Raw genomic sequence first — 15,074 nt, 5'->3', positions numbered from 1 at the left:
GGATTAAAAAAATAAAAATGAAAAAATAAATAAAACATATCTATTCCTTTAATTTCACCACCACACCTGCCCCCAGAAGACAGAAATTGAGGGCTGAGTTTAAAAGTCTTTGGGGCTATCTAGTTTTGACTAAGGTGTACAATGCTTATGTTAACCCCCATATCACTGGTTTTTATTTGGTAATTTACTATTGATACATAAACACCAAGAAAGCTGGGTTTGAATTGAATGAGACTATCAAAGAATTCTATACCTAACTTTGGGAGGACACAGTTTATGAGAATTGAGCCCAAAAGAATTGAGCCCACCACCTCTCTCTGAGGTTTTTGCATTGGTTACTTACTTGTATTCCAAATAATGGCAACACAGTAACATGATATATACTGTAATATTATTGATCTCTTTGGATTATGGACCTTCCATACTCTGAGGTGCTGACTTTAAACTGACTTTGCAGTTAAAGCTTCAGGTTTGTGACTTTTGGACACCACATGTTACAAACCTTTGAAATGATCTTTTTACTAGACAGTAGAAGCATTCTTCATGCTCAGTGCAAAGGCAGCAATGGCTGGACCTTGTTTAGCTGCGAATGCTTTTTAGAGAAATTGTGGATGCTAACATTTTATTATATTTCGGGTCCTCTCACAGACAGGTCCATAGATGACATTAATTTGGGCAATAGGTCAGAAACTGAAAGGGTTGCCATCGATAAGTGTTGCCAATGATGCAGTCTGTTCTCTTTGTTTACTTCCAACCACGAAAAACAACACTTTGTACTTTCCAGAGAAACAGATCACCCAGTCCTTGCAACTTAGGTCGTTTCAGTCTGGGAGGGAAAAAAACACAAAACTCTTTTCAACTCTTTGCCAGTTCCTTCTGGCTTTTTGAGAAGGAGAAACCTCTGAAAGAAAATAGATCAAAGTTACATGGGACTGAGGGCAGCTCAGATAGCTACACTTTGTAGTCTGTTGAAAACAGAACTAGCTTTACTGGGAAAGAGATCATGTGTTCTGGTTGTAAGGAGCAGAGAAAAGGTTAGAGGGAAGGTTACTAGCCTAAAAATCCAATCTCAATTTCTCTACCTGTTTGTCAGACCTTAAAACTCCACCATTAAAAATCAATTTGTTTGCATTTTAAAAGATTATTTCTTAAAGCAGTTACCTGGGGGGGGGGGGGGGGGGGGGTGTAAATGCTCTATCAGTCTCTTTTCCTAAAAGTGAATTTTGAAAGCATTGAGACCAAGAGGTAGCACTAACTCCTGAAAACTCTGATTTGACTGTAGGAGTGCAGTGGAGAGAAAGGTTGGAAGAGCACAAACCAAAGTTGAAGAGAGGCTAGAGGGAAATCTCTCTGGTCACAGAAAACAGTGATTTCAATGTGTGATGACTATGAGGAGAAAGACAAAAAAGTGGATTTTTTTTTTTTTTTGATTTGCTGCTCTGGGCATCTACAATAGAAGAAAGAAAATACATTGCTATATGATGAGATAGAATGAAAGTGATAGACAAAATAGGAGGGTAATTCCCTTGTCATGCTTAGAATGTGAGAGCAACTTCACTTTCTTAAATACCCTGGTCATTAGGGTTTTTTCTAACCATAATCACACTAAATTCATTCTGCTATATGTTTTCCATTTCATTGCTTTTGGCTGTTATTTTTCTTGTTTCCTTTCTCCCACTTATTTTGAGTTACTTTGCTTTTTTTGTCTAGCTTCTTAATTTAGAAAGTTAAGGTATTAATTTTTATAACTTCTTTTCTAACATATACATTTAGAACTGTTACTTTTCCTCCAAGCACTGTTTTAGCTGCATCTCATCACTTTTGATATGTTGTATTTTCATTATCTTTCAGCTTGAAATATTTTCTAATTTCCATTATAATTTCTTGTTTTACCTACTAGGTTAATTAAACACATTAATTGGGTTAATCTCAAATATTTGGGTCTTTGGAAAAATATCTTCTTAATGATTTTTCATTTAATTTGTGATAAGAGAACATACTTTGCAAGACTTCAGTCTTTTAAAATTTATTAAGATTTGTTTTATGGCTCAGCATATGATCTTTTGGCAAGTAGAACATGTGTACATGAAAACAATGGATATTCCTGCAGTTGTCATGTATAGTGTTCTATAAATGTCAATTAGGTCAAGGCATCCGGTCTGGTTCGGATCTATATCTCCGCCAATTTTTTTCTAAGTTCTCTGTCAATGCTAGGGGAAGGGTGTTAAATCCACTATGATTGCAGTGTTGTTAATTTCTTCTTCATTTAATAGTGAATTTTTATTTCATGTGTTTTTCAGGTCTTTTATTATTGTCTTCATAACAAATTAATTCTCTAATTATGATGAATTATCCCTCTCTATCTCTGTTCACTTCCTCTGTCTCATGGTCTAGTTCATCTCATACTAACATAGCCACTTCCTCCCTCTTTGACTATTGTTTGTATAGTTTATACAATGTTCCAACTTTTTACTTTCAACCTTTCTTTAAAGTAAATCTCTTTCAGATGGCATATAGTCGGGTCTTGCTTATTTATCCACTCTGAAAATTTATGTCTTTTAGCTGGTTTTCAACCAATTTATATTTAATATAACCGTTATTTCGGTTCTATTTCATTTTACCACTTTACTACTTGTTTTTTGCTTATTCTATCAGCTTTTTGTTTCTGTGTCTACTTTTCCATAGGTTTTAAGCTAATTGAGTATTAGTTCTTTCAGCCAATAAGACTACAGATTTTCATCCAGTTTTTACTCATCCAGCAAGTCACCAGCCAGCCAAAAACCCACAGAAACAGGAAACTCACACAGTGCCATTAACTTGATCAATTTTCTGCTTCCCTCCAGTTTTTTATTGCTTTTAGTCATATTCCCATGCCTTCAGATAGTTGTTTTTGATATTTTGTCCATATTTTATTTTTGTTATCTGTGGAACAGTTTGTTCTATAGAAGTTACTTTCTCTTTGCTAGAGTTGGAACCTAATTTTTAAAGATCGTAACTACTCTGTTACAGTGCTTCTCACTCATACAGTGTCTATTGAATCTAGCTGTTTAACATCCACCAGTTTGCAGCTATGGCTTTCTGAAATAATTCACTAGTAGATCTGTATTTCTTTAATGGATTACTGCTAGCTTTAAATCTACTATTGGTGGATGATTTGTGTGTGTGTGAAGTGTTTAGGATGTTGGTAAAAAAAACGAATAAGCAATATCTTAAGTGTTTACTTTTGGATAGTGTAATTATAAAGTGATTTTTTTTCTTCATGCTTTTTAGAAATTTCCAGATTTCTATGATTGGCATGGTTTGTAATTGGATTTTAAATGAAGGATTTTAATTCTTTTTGAATAAAGGGAATGAAAGGACACTGACATCTGCTGAGCACCCATCATGAGCTGGGGTGTGAAATTGGCACAATCCCGTTGTCAACTTTTATGATTTTTTTAATCACAAGGGGAAAATGTCTTTTGAGGTACAGTGTAAAAGAATATTTCTTTTCCATCCCAATATGTCCCTTGCTGTGTTATCCAATAGGAGCCTTTCCATGTCCTCCTTAGGTTAACATCAGTAGATGAGTTGTCGACACACATCCATTTCCAGGATGCAGTAATAGTAAAGCAAAACCAGTGCTCCCTCAGTATCCCCAGGCATTAAATCTGACCTGTGGCTCCCTTGGAAAGGGACAATTTCTGTATTGTCTTCCTGATGCTCTTGTATAGATTTTCCTCTCTTCTGAGGAGCAATAAAAAGTTTCATCTAATTCAGGAGCGGTAGCACCTTTCATCTAGCCCCGTTCAATTTACCAGTCTAATTTTTTCTTCTCACTCTTTCAAAGTGCTTGAGTACGATGAGGACAGTAAGCCCTAACTTAACATCCTGGATAGGTTCGGCAACTGTAAGTGAATCGACATAGAAGGAAACCAATTGTATCATAGGCTAATTGATATAAACCAGAATTAAGTTCCTGTGGCACCTCATCAACGTTATAATGAAATGACATTTAACTAAAAGACCTCATTCGAGGATCTGCTGTATATTTGATAGTAGAGCAAGGCTGAGCAAAGTAACTCTTCAGCCCTCGTTTCCTGAGGACCAAAAACAGCTTCTACGTTCTTGCCCCAGGGCTTACCCTCAGTGCTTTCTAGGTGAGACTACCTCGGCCTCCCTCTCCTAATCAGGGAGAGGTGATTGGATTCAGTCCTACTTTACCTGAAGTATTTTGGCCCCTTATTTGAACAGTCATTACATCTAGAGGCAGGTGTATCTAGGGCTGCTATAATGATCTGATAAAAGACCTATTCCTTCAACATTACCAGTCATTAACTCTCCAAGGCAAGATGTGACATGCCACAGCCCTCAGACAGTTTATCCAGGAGTCTCCTCTTGACAAATATAATCCCCTTCTACCTTTGTTCATGACAATTTTATTTCTTCCACAGTGTCAAACTACCAATTTTTACAAAGTTAGCACTCCCTAGTTGGACCAGAGGCTTTTTTTCCCTTCAAAGGGAGGTGCTATTACCTTTTCACTTTTGACTGTATCTTACTTTAATTGGTCTTCCTTAGAATAGTAACTTTAAGTAAATGTATATTTAAAATAGCAAAGCTTGATACTAATCTCTATAAATGTTTTCTTTCCCCTTATTTTTGCTACAAATTTTACAGTGTGAGGTATAAAAGCTTGTTTTAATCATATGCAGTACTTCAGGTTCTGTGTACACAATACATGCTTATACCACAGGTGTGATGTCAGAATGAATCCTGTGATTGGAATTTTTCCTGAAAGTAAAAGAGAAGTTAAAAAACAAAAACAAAAAACTTGGTGTCTAGCCTTTAATTCTTTATTTAAGTAGCTGTGCCTACCCAGGAAATTATAAAATAAATTCTCTAGTAAAATTGGGATCATTGGTTCAAAATATCTCTATCCTTTCCCCTCCAGTGGTTAAACCTATACAAAGGTGTAATATTGACACCAAAGTTGAAAAGAAGCACATTTCTCTGCACACTGTAATTCCCCCTGGAGAGTCTCATTAGCTAGAATCCAGATACAACTTTCTGCAGCCTAGTGCAAGGTTCTGAACAGAAGTAAAATGGATCATGATTCTTTTTGAATTGACATAAAATGTAACTAGACAAACAATACAGGAGTTCACAGAAAAATAGAGCCGATAGACCAGGGGAAAAATATGTGACAGAACATAATGGCCTTTTAGCAGTCTGAGGGACAACCTGAAGAATGGTCAGAGAAAGACATTCCAAATCAAATTCAGGAACCAGCTGAAGGGAATCAATGAAAGTGGATTACGCAATTGCCAGATGTTATCTGAAGACAGAAAGACACAGACTCTCACATTGGGCCCAGCTTCTCTGCAGATAAGCCTTCTCTGAGTAGAGAATAGCCAAGTTCAATGGGATAGCGTTGACCAAGGATTGCCTTAAAACGCAAAAGAGAAAGGAAAAGCTAAGAAATACTGGATGAAGTAGTAGCTTCCAGGTCAGGTTTAAGGAAGAGCTCTGGTTCTCCTGAAGACGGCCTCATTGAGTCTCACACAGGGTCATCAGCATGGCAGGGAGAGCTGAATGGGCGAGCTCACTGGAGAACAGAGAGAGATCAAGCTAAGGTCTGAGTGGTGGGCGTACCTGGAGGGGTAAGGCTAGAGGAGGAAAGATGATGGCAACAGGGGTGTAAACTCATGCGGCGTGAGTAGTTAAAATTATTAATCTCTAGGTGACTTTCTGATATTCAGTTATAGAGCAAACTCACATTTTGAGGTTAAAATTACTTCTCTTAAAAGTGTAATTTGGCCCTGCCGGTGTTGCTCAATGGTTGAGTATCTACCCATGAACCAGGAGGTCAGGGTTCGGTTCCCAGTCAGGGCACGAGCCCGGGTTGTGGGCTTAATCCCTTGTAAGGGGCGTGCAGGAAGCGGCCTATCACTGACTCCCTCTTATCATTGATGTTTCTCTCTCCCTCTCCTTCTCCCTTCCTCTCTCTGAAATCAATAAAAACATACATATTTTTAAAAAGTGTAGTTTGATGTGCTCTACTTCTCCAATATATATAATAAAAAAATAATAGTCTAGATTATGAACTAGATAGTTATTACCATGTAACAGTTTTATGCAATGAAATGTAATTGTTTACCAAATATTCCAAGTTCTCTCATTTTCTGGTGTTTTTTTTCTTTCTTAGTTAGATTTCTAGTACCTCCAGGGATGGATAAATATCATGTATTGCTTAAAGGCCTAAACTCTGAGGGTTTATAAAGCAGGTGTGATCCCTATTCTCTTATGTACGTAGCCTTGAGCAAATGATTAACATCTCCTAGCTTCAGTTTCTTCATGTACAAGAGGAATAATTAGAATACCTTTCTCATAGCATTGTACTGAGGAATAAATAATGCAGAGTGAATAAAATGATGTAACATAAATAAAACATTTCCACTTTGTGACAAATAGCACAGTATTTAAGTTTGCTAATGTTGAAAATAGAACATCCTGTCTTCTGTCACATAAGCCTTTAGCTCTATTGCGGAAAGCATATTGTATTCCATTTGTCTGTTATCGCATCATGTCACAAGTTCAGGGCCCACTTTCACCAAATTTGAGGTTATGTTTGGGATGGTCTGACTGAAACTAAAGATTCAAAACTGTGAAAAACCCTCAAGCTAAGAGCCAAGGCACAAGAAAGTGTCCCTATGACTACTCAGTGGGAGAAGCATGCCACAGGCAACAAGATGCAATGGAAGGAGTGGACAAGCAAAGGTTTCTGAGGGACAGGACTCCAGGTGGCAGCTGGTCTGCATTCGGCCACTTCCCACATGGGCAATTCCAGGTATATACAGAGAAAGCAGCAGCAGCAAGCTATTTATTTATTTTTATATATCTCTTCTTACAACAATATATTTATATGAGGAAGTGAGCATAGGAAAGATAAGTTACTGTGTTAAACAAGCGAAGAATTTACATAACCTCAAATAATTGCAAATACAAAGCCGAGGAGAACTGGATGGGATTATGGTTTTTAAAGAATCTACTGGGCCCAGCCACGGAGCTTCCTCACCATTTCCTGTGCTTCCAGAACCTCCGCCCTCCCCGCTTCTGCTGCTCCTCCCAATAGGGACGAGTAACGTAAAGGCCGCGCCAGCTTTTAAGTTTGCCTGGGATGAGTACAGCTGATTCATGTAAGACAGCAATTTTCAGCCCTCTTCATCTCATGGCATACATAAACTAATTGCTAAGATTCTGTGGTACACCAAAGGATACACTTTTTACCCATCTGACAAAAAAAAATACAGTGGTACCTCGGCTTTCGAACGTCTCCGAGGAGGAAGATTCCCGGCGAGGAACGCGGTGCGATACCGGAAGGAAAGGCTTCGCGGAACCGCCTCGGAAGTGGAGCGGCCGGCTTCCGCTGAGGCAGGACCCTGCCCCCCGCGGCTGGGACCCCTCGGTTCCCTTGGTTCCCTCGGTTCAGAGCTCGGCCGGGCTTCCGGAGGGGCCACACTCGGAAAGCCAGGGACCACTGTAGGTATAATTTTGATTGATTTACAAAAAAATTTAGTAATAATAGTAAATACTTACCCTTTTTGCTCCAAAATGACTTTTAAAAATCAGGTGCCTATACTTGTATATAAGGATTTCTGGTACGAAGAATTAGCCAATCAGACACAACCTTCTTATGAGACGTGGCCCACAAGATGCAACCCTATTATATGACCTGTATATTTATGGTTTAAGACAGGGCATTCACACCAGATGGCTATTGTTGAACTGCCTGTTGTCATTCTTTTATTTGACAATCCGAGGGAAAAGAGGTCAGTGGCCCTGACTAAATAGTCAGGTATTGCGCATTTTAAAATTTCTTGTGGCACTCCGGGTGAAAATAGCTGATATAATACACTGGAAAAAGCCATTCAAGGACAAAGAAAAACATATACTATAATTGAAGACACATATCATTCACCCAATCTATAACATGTTTCTAAAAATGATATATAAGTATTTACATAAAACACATATAGATATAAAATGCATAAATATAGCCACTAGGCAATCACCAGAAAGTATATAAGGTAACTTGTATACCTTATAAAAACCTGTCATATATTTCTATTTAATATGTGCAAATGCCCTAGTGATTACTGAATGGAAGCAAGCTGATAACTTGCAACTATCTTTGTGTAGAAAATTGGTCACTAAGACTATACTAAAAATCTTTCAAGAATAGAAGTAAACAGAAAACAGGTACATCTAATTGTTTGCAGAGTTCTTAAAAATATTAATTAAAATGTACCTCATTGCCCTGCCAGGTGGCTCAGTTGGTTGGAGTGTTGCCTGACACACCAAAAGGCTGTGAGTTCAATTGCCGATCAGGGCACGTACCTAGGTTGCCGGTTTGGGTTAGGTACCCTGTTGGGGAGTTCATGGGAGGCAGCCGATCCATGTTTCTCTCACATAGATTTTTCTCTCACTTTGATGTCTTTCTCTCTCCCCTCCTCTCTCTAAAATAAATAAACATATCCTTAGGTGAGGATTAAAATAAAATGTACCACATGGTTTTTAAATTTTTGATTCAAAATTTTTTGGCTTTAAACATAAAGAATGGCCGGGCCAGGAGTGGCTCAGTGGTTGAGTATCAACCTATGATCCAGGAGATTGAGATTCTGATTCTGGGTCAGGGTACATGCCCGGGGTTGCGGGCTCGATCCCCAGCAGGGGGCTTGCAGGAGGCAGCTGATCAATGACTCTCTCATCATTGATGTTTCTATCTCTCTCTCTCTCCCTCTCTCTTCCTCTCTCTGAAATCAATAAAGGTATATTAAAAAAAAAAAATCATTTGAAAATCACTGATTAGATTCACCCTCCCCCCGCCACTTGCCTCCACAGAAGATTTCCCAGTCAGGGCACATACAAGAAGCAACCAATGGATGCATAAATAAGTAGAACAACATCTCTCTCTCTCTCTTTCTATTCCTTTCTCTCTAAAATCAACAAGTAAAAATTTTAAAAATTAAAATTAATAATAAGCAATCATATACAACATTTCATTAAGAAGAGTGAAAGCAAAGCTGCTCTGGTTGACTTGGGAAGGGGGGGTGGGGCTCCTAATATGTCTCAGTATAGGCCTGAAGCTTCTCTGCACGGTTTTAGGCCATTGCCCAACTTAAGTAAAAAGGGCTGGACTAATGACTTCTCCAGTCCTCTATAACCCTTCATCAATGATAAACTAGCCTGACTTTGTAAAGATGTGTCCTTAGATTTTTGCAAATCAGTCAATACCACCAAAGTATATAGTTATTTTCACCCCCAAAAATAGCATAATTTTATCGGAGTGACTGCATATACAATAAGTAGAAAACTATGAAACCATTCTGAAATGACAGTGCTGGGTAATTCCCTAGGCTCACTTGTTACCTATGTGACTTGTTTCCTCACATCATCAACCTTGCATAATAATGTAACTGTTTCGATACAGCCTTTTGCATAGTCCTTTCTATAATCCCATTTTTGGTTTAACGTTGGGCTTAGTATTTCACTCCAAAGTAAGCTTAATAGAAACTAAGTACAACCCACAATTTCATTCTCAACATTAGAAATTATGATGGAAATGTAGTGAATGATTTTGTGAAGTTCATGTTTCAATTCTATATGTCCTGTTAAGGTCTGATGAAATTTATGAATCAATGAAATATTAAAATGGAAGAAATTAAGGATATCCACTGATAAAAACCCACACTTAAATATACCAAAGTTAACAAACATAAGGACCTCTAAGGAGTTCAAAATGCCTCACAGGTGATTCTTTATCACTCATGTTAATGAGGGGCAATGATCTTCACTTTGGTTAATGGGTTTAATTTTTTCCACCCTGCCAAATTTTTTACTGATCCCACTGCAAAATAATTTAAGCTTAAGGCCCTCTTTCTCTTTTGCATCATCCTTTGAGGGGAGAGCTAGTGAATGATAAAAACAGACACAATTGGACAACAGCTCTAGACAGGGCAAAAAAGACATTCTGAATGGTTTATCACTTTACAATCAATAGGCGACTGCCATATTTAATCTCATAATTCTCTTGTGAGCTAGAATGGGAAAATGCAATTTGCTAATAAGGAAATAGGCAAAGAGAATATATTCACTATGCAAATTCCACATGATTTATCCAATGTCACCCTGAGCGAAGGCTCAGCATAGAATTGAGTGATTATTGAGATAATCCAAACAGGGCATTGGATTACTACAAAAGCACATGGATCTCCTTCTCAGAAAATTTAAAAATAAGATTGGTGCTCATCTTGGCTTTGTATAATTTTGCCAAAAGATACGATTATTAACTTTAAGGAAAATAACTCCTTTTAAAATAGCATTAGATATTTCAATTCAAATTAAAAATGTTTGTTGTGCCCGGCTGGCATGGCTCAGTGCTTGAACACTGACTTATGATCCAGGAGATCAGTGTTCAATTCCCTGTCAGGGCACGTGCCCGAGTTGTGGGCTCGATCCCCGATAAGGGGCATGCAGGGGGCAGCTGATCAATGACTCTCATCGTTGATGTTTCTATCTCTCTCTCCCTCTCCCTTCTTCTCTCTGAAATCAATAAAAATCTATTTTAAAAATTTTTGTTGTTGTTTTTCCTATTAGACTGAGGACACTGTGTTATGCTGGACAGGTGCTCAAGGGCAGCAACACACAGACCTTACCTCCAAGGGACTTCAAATCTAGGGAGAGTATAAAATGCATGCCAATGGTTATAAAATGCTCACAGCAGCCTTAGTGCTGCAAGAGAAACAGAGGAGGGGGTGATTACATTCAGCTTGGAACCTGATAAAGGGTTGGGTAGTGGGTAGGGGTACAAATGAAGCTGTATATGAGTATGTAGGGATTCATTACATTATTTTGTCCATTTAGTTTTTTATAATAAAAAGTGCTTCTTAAAAAGGCTTTATGGATGAAGTGGCATTTGAGATAAACTTTGACAAAAGGGAAATATTTGGTAAACCAAGAAGTGCAGATGGAAACAGCAAGATACTGACATGTAGTTAAAAAAAGCCCTGGCCTGTTGAGACTCAGAGTTGTACTGCTTAGCCAGAGCATAAGGCATATATTGGGATATAGGAGAATGAGGTAAAACTAAAAATTGTTTTAATTATTATTGTTTGGATGACTTTGAATATTAAATTGTGACCTTTAAAATCATTACAGCAGTTAACAGCCATTGGTGACTTTAGCATGATTTGATTAAAGCTTTGATTATGAGGAAAAGAGACCAGAGTAAAGCAGATCTGGATCCAAATTCCAGTTAGGAGGACATTGCAAAGTAGGACAATTGATTGAATTGGGAGGAAAGAGACAGAGGACAGAAAAAGTCAAAGATAGATCCCAGGTTTTGTTCCCAGTCTGGGTGTACAGAGCAGTGATGGCAGTATCAGAATCCGTCAAGGTAGGCTTTGGCCATGACCAGTCTGAAGGGCTGGGAGGAGAGCATCCAGACAGAGGTGACCAAAAGCCACCCTCTACAAGAGAGAGGAATGGGAGAAGGGAGAAGCTTGGGACTTACTCATATGGACCTAAGCACTGAAGCACAAAATTGCTGAGCAGGTGGGTGTCTAAAGAGAATAAAGACGGGAGGCCTGAGAACAAAATCTTGGGGAATTAAGGGCTTAGGTTTGATATGAGAAAAGAAAAAGAGATAAAGAAAGAACTCGGATAATAAAACTACTAATGACATCTTGTATATATTCAAGATTGGCTAACAATAAACAACGCCAAATTTAAATGGCATAAAACAACAAAAGTTTATTTCTCACTCAATCACGAGTCCAACAAGGATGCTTCTGCTAAGAGAGCTCTTCTCTCAGCAGCGAGGCAGGGATCTAGGCGCCTTCCATCGTGTGGCTTTGCCCTCCTCAAGGTCCTTGAAGTCTTTCTCCTTCATTCGAAGGATGGGGAAAGCAAGTGGAAGATTGTGGTGGGGAGGTCTCAGGGGTCATGCCTGGAAGTGATGTGTATCACTTCTGCCCACATGTGATTAGCTGAACCTTAAGTCACCCAGCTGCACACAGCTTTTGCATCACATTTTGGTATCACACAGTTTTTAGAGAACTTTCTTATACTTCACTGTATAGTACAGTTTCATGGAAGGCAGTAAGCACGGTGGTTAAAAGTGTGAGCTCTAGGGTTAAAATCACTTGGCTTTGTTCGCTGGCGTCACTCTTTGCAGCACAGGTGTCACCGAGGATGAATTCATTCACCTCTCTGTATCTTGTCTGTACAATGGTGATAATAACAAGATCTAACCCATAGGATTGTTAGATTAAATGAGTTTGATGAATGTAAAGTGTTTAAATAGTGCCTAGCATGTGTCTGGCATGCAGTAAATATTAGATAAGGATAGCTGTTATTACCATATTAGAATTATTATATTAGGACTATAGCAGTTTAATAGCAGATGGACATGAACTAATGTGAAATGTAGAGAGACAACAGCAGAGGTCAGAGGAGAGAAAGCCATAGATTTGTCCATTAAGTTAAATGAATAATTGCAGAAAGTTCTGCTTCATTATAGGTGTTTGATTCCTGCCAAATAAGAGGTGAGAGAAGCAGGATTCCAAACTTACAGCAATTTCCAGTTTATATGTTTAGAACTGCAAAATAAACGACCTCTGAGCAGATTGGATGGCATTGCAGTTAAATCCTAGAAGGTTGAGATAGGGTTTTAAGCTAAAGGTTTCATATTAAGGCAAGTCAACCATGCCTTGGAGAAAGAGTGCTTATCAATTTCAGATTCATGTTCTATCCCTCCTCTCAGAACAAAAACTTTTAGTAGGTCACCCTGGAGGTCTGAGTCAGATCGTTTCACCTGAGCAAGCACTTGAGTGTACATTAGACATACATTGGGGTAAGTACGAGTATTGCCCACTAGCATTTCTTTATTTGGGGGAAGTTCACTTCTCTCTCCATCTTCCATTGCTCCCTCTCCACCACTGTCACATAATCTTTTTATTTTGTCACTTTGGTGGTTTCTTAGTAAGTGTTCAAATATCCTCTTTTTTTAAAAAAAAAAATTCTACTTTAAAATAAAACCTTTGCTTTGACTTAGTTGTAGATTCACAAGTAATAATACAGAGATCTAGTACACCCTTTACCACTCAGTTTCCCCCGGTAGTAATGTGGTACTACTAAATGCAGTACAGTATATTACAATATCATAATCAGTATATTACAGTATATTACAATATCATATTGACAGTGATACAGTCAAGACACAGAACATTTCCATCATTGCAAAGAACCCTCTTTTTGCCCTTTTACAGCCACACCAACTTCCCACCCACCCCACCCTCTCCTTGAACCCTAGCAACCACTAATCTGTTTTCTATTTTTATGATTTTGTCATTTCAAGAATGTTATATAAATAAAATGTAGTATATAACCTTCTTGTCATTGGCTTTTTTTGACTCAGCATAATTCTCTGGTGATATTACTCCAGACTATTGAGTGTATTAATAACATGCTCCTTTTTATTGCTAAGTAGTGTTCCATGGTATGGGTGTACCAATTTTTTTTACCACAGACCTGCTGAGAGACATCTGAGTTGTTTTCTGGTTAGGACTGTTACAAATAAAGCTACTATAGATATTCATGTGCAGGATTTTGTGTGAATTTATGTCTTCATTTCTCTGAGATAAATACCCAAAGTGCAACTGATGGGCTGGAAAATATTTGTGTTTATTTTTTTTTAAAAGAAATCCTTAAACTACAGGGTGTTCCAAAAAATGTATATGTGCTTTAACAGCTGATTCTATTACATTTTGAAAATGAAATGTATTTTAATAAACACTGCCTTTATAATTACTCAAAGTGTGTATAGATTTTTTTGGGACACCCTGTATTTTCCAGAGTGGCTGTACTACTAACCTGCATTTTATATTCCCACCAGCAATGTATGCACCACCCAGATTCTCCTCATTCTCACAACATTTGGTGTTCTCGCTATTTTTTTAAAAGGCATTCTGGTATGTGTTTAGTGACATCTCATTGTGTGGGTTTTTTTGCATTCATCTAATGGTTAATGAAGTTTCTGAACATTTTTTATGTGTTTATCTGCCATCTGTATATCTTCTTTGGTGAAATATCTTTTCATGTCTTTTGCCATTTCCATGTCCTAATTGGATTGTTTACATTTTTACTGTTGAATTTTAAGAGGTCTTTCTATAATATGGATACAGAATATGTTTTTGTCAAACATACACATACCTTTTGTCAGATACATGATTTAAAATATTTTCTCCCACTTTGTAGCTTCTCTTGTTATCCTCTTAACAAAGTCTTTGCTGGCCAAAACTTTTTAATTTTGATCAAATCAGTTTATCAATTTTTTCTTTTATGGACCATGGCCTTAGTTTCAGTATGAGAATTCTTTGCCTAGTTCTTAGATCCCAGAGATTTTCTCCTATGTTTTTGGTAAAAGCATTATAGTTTCACATTTTACATTTGGTTTTGTGATCCATTTTTATCTAATTTTTGATAAGGTATAATATGATTATCTATGTAGAAAATCCAAAAGAATTGACCAAAAAAAAAAAAAATCTGAAAGTAATAAGTGATTATAGCAAGGTTGCAGAATACAGGGTTAAGAGATACAAAAGTCAGTCAATTTTCTATATGCTAGCAATGAACAAGCAGAATTTAAAATTAAAAACACAATGTCATTTACATTAGCACGCTTATTCATTGCTGTTAGAAATACAAAATGGTACAACCACTTTGGAAAACAGTTTTTCAGTTTCTTAGAAAACTAAACTCTTACCATACGATCCAGCTATTGTGCTCCTTGGAATCTACCCAAAGAAATCGTAAACTATCTTCACACAAAAACATGCCCACAGATGTTCATAGTAGCTTTATTCATAATTGCTAAAACCTAGAAGCAATCAAGATGACCTTTAATAGGTGAATGGATAAATACACTGTGGTTGGTACATCCAGAAGATTTTTAGGGCAGTGAAAATACTCTGTATGATACTATAATGATGCATACCTGTCATTATACATTGGTACAAATCCTTAGAATGTAC

This window comes from Miniopterus schreibersii (assembly GCF_964146895.1).
Source record: "Miniopterus schreibersii genome assembly, chromosome: 3".
NCBI classification, from domain to species: domain Eukaryota; kingdom Metazoa; phylum Chordata; class Mammalia; order Chiroptera; family Miniopteridae; genus Miniopterus; species Miniopterus schreibersii.
This window is presented reverse-complemented; position numbering follows the sequence as displayed.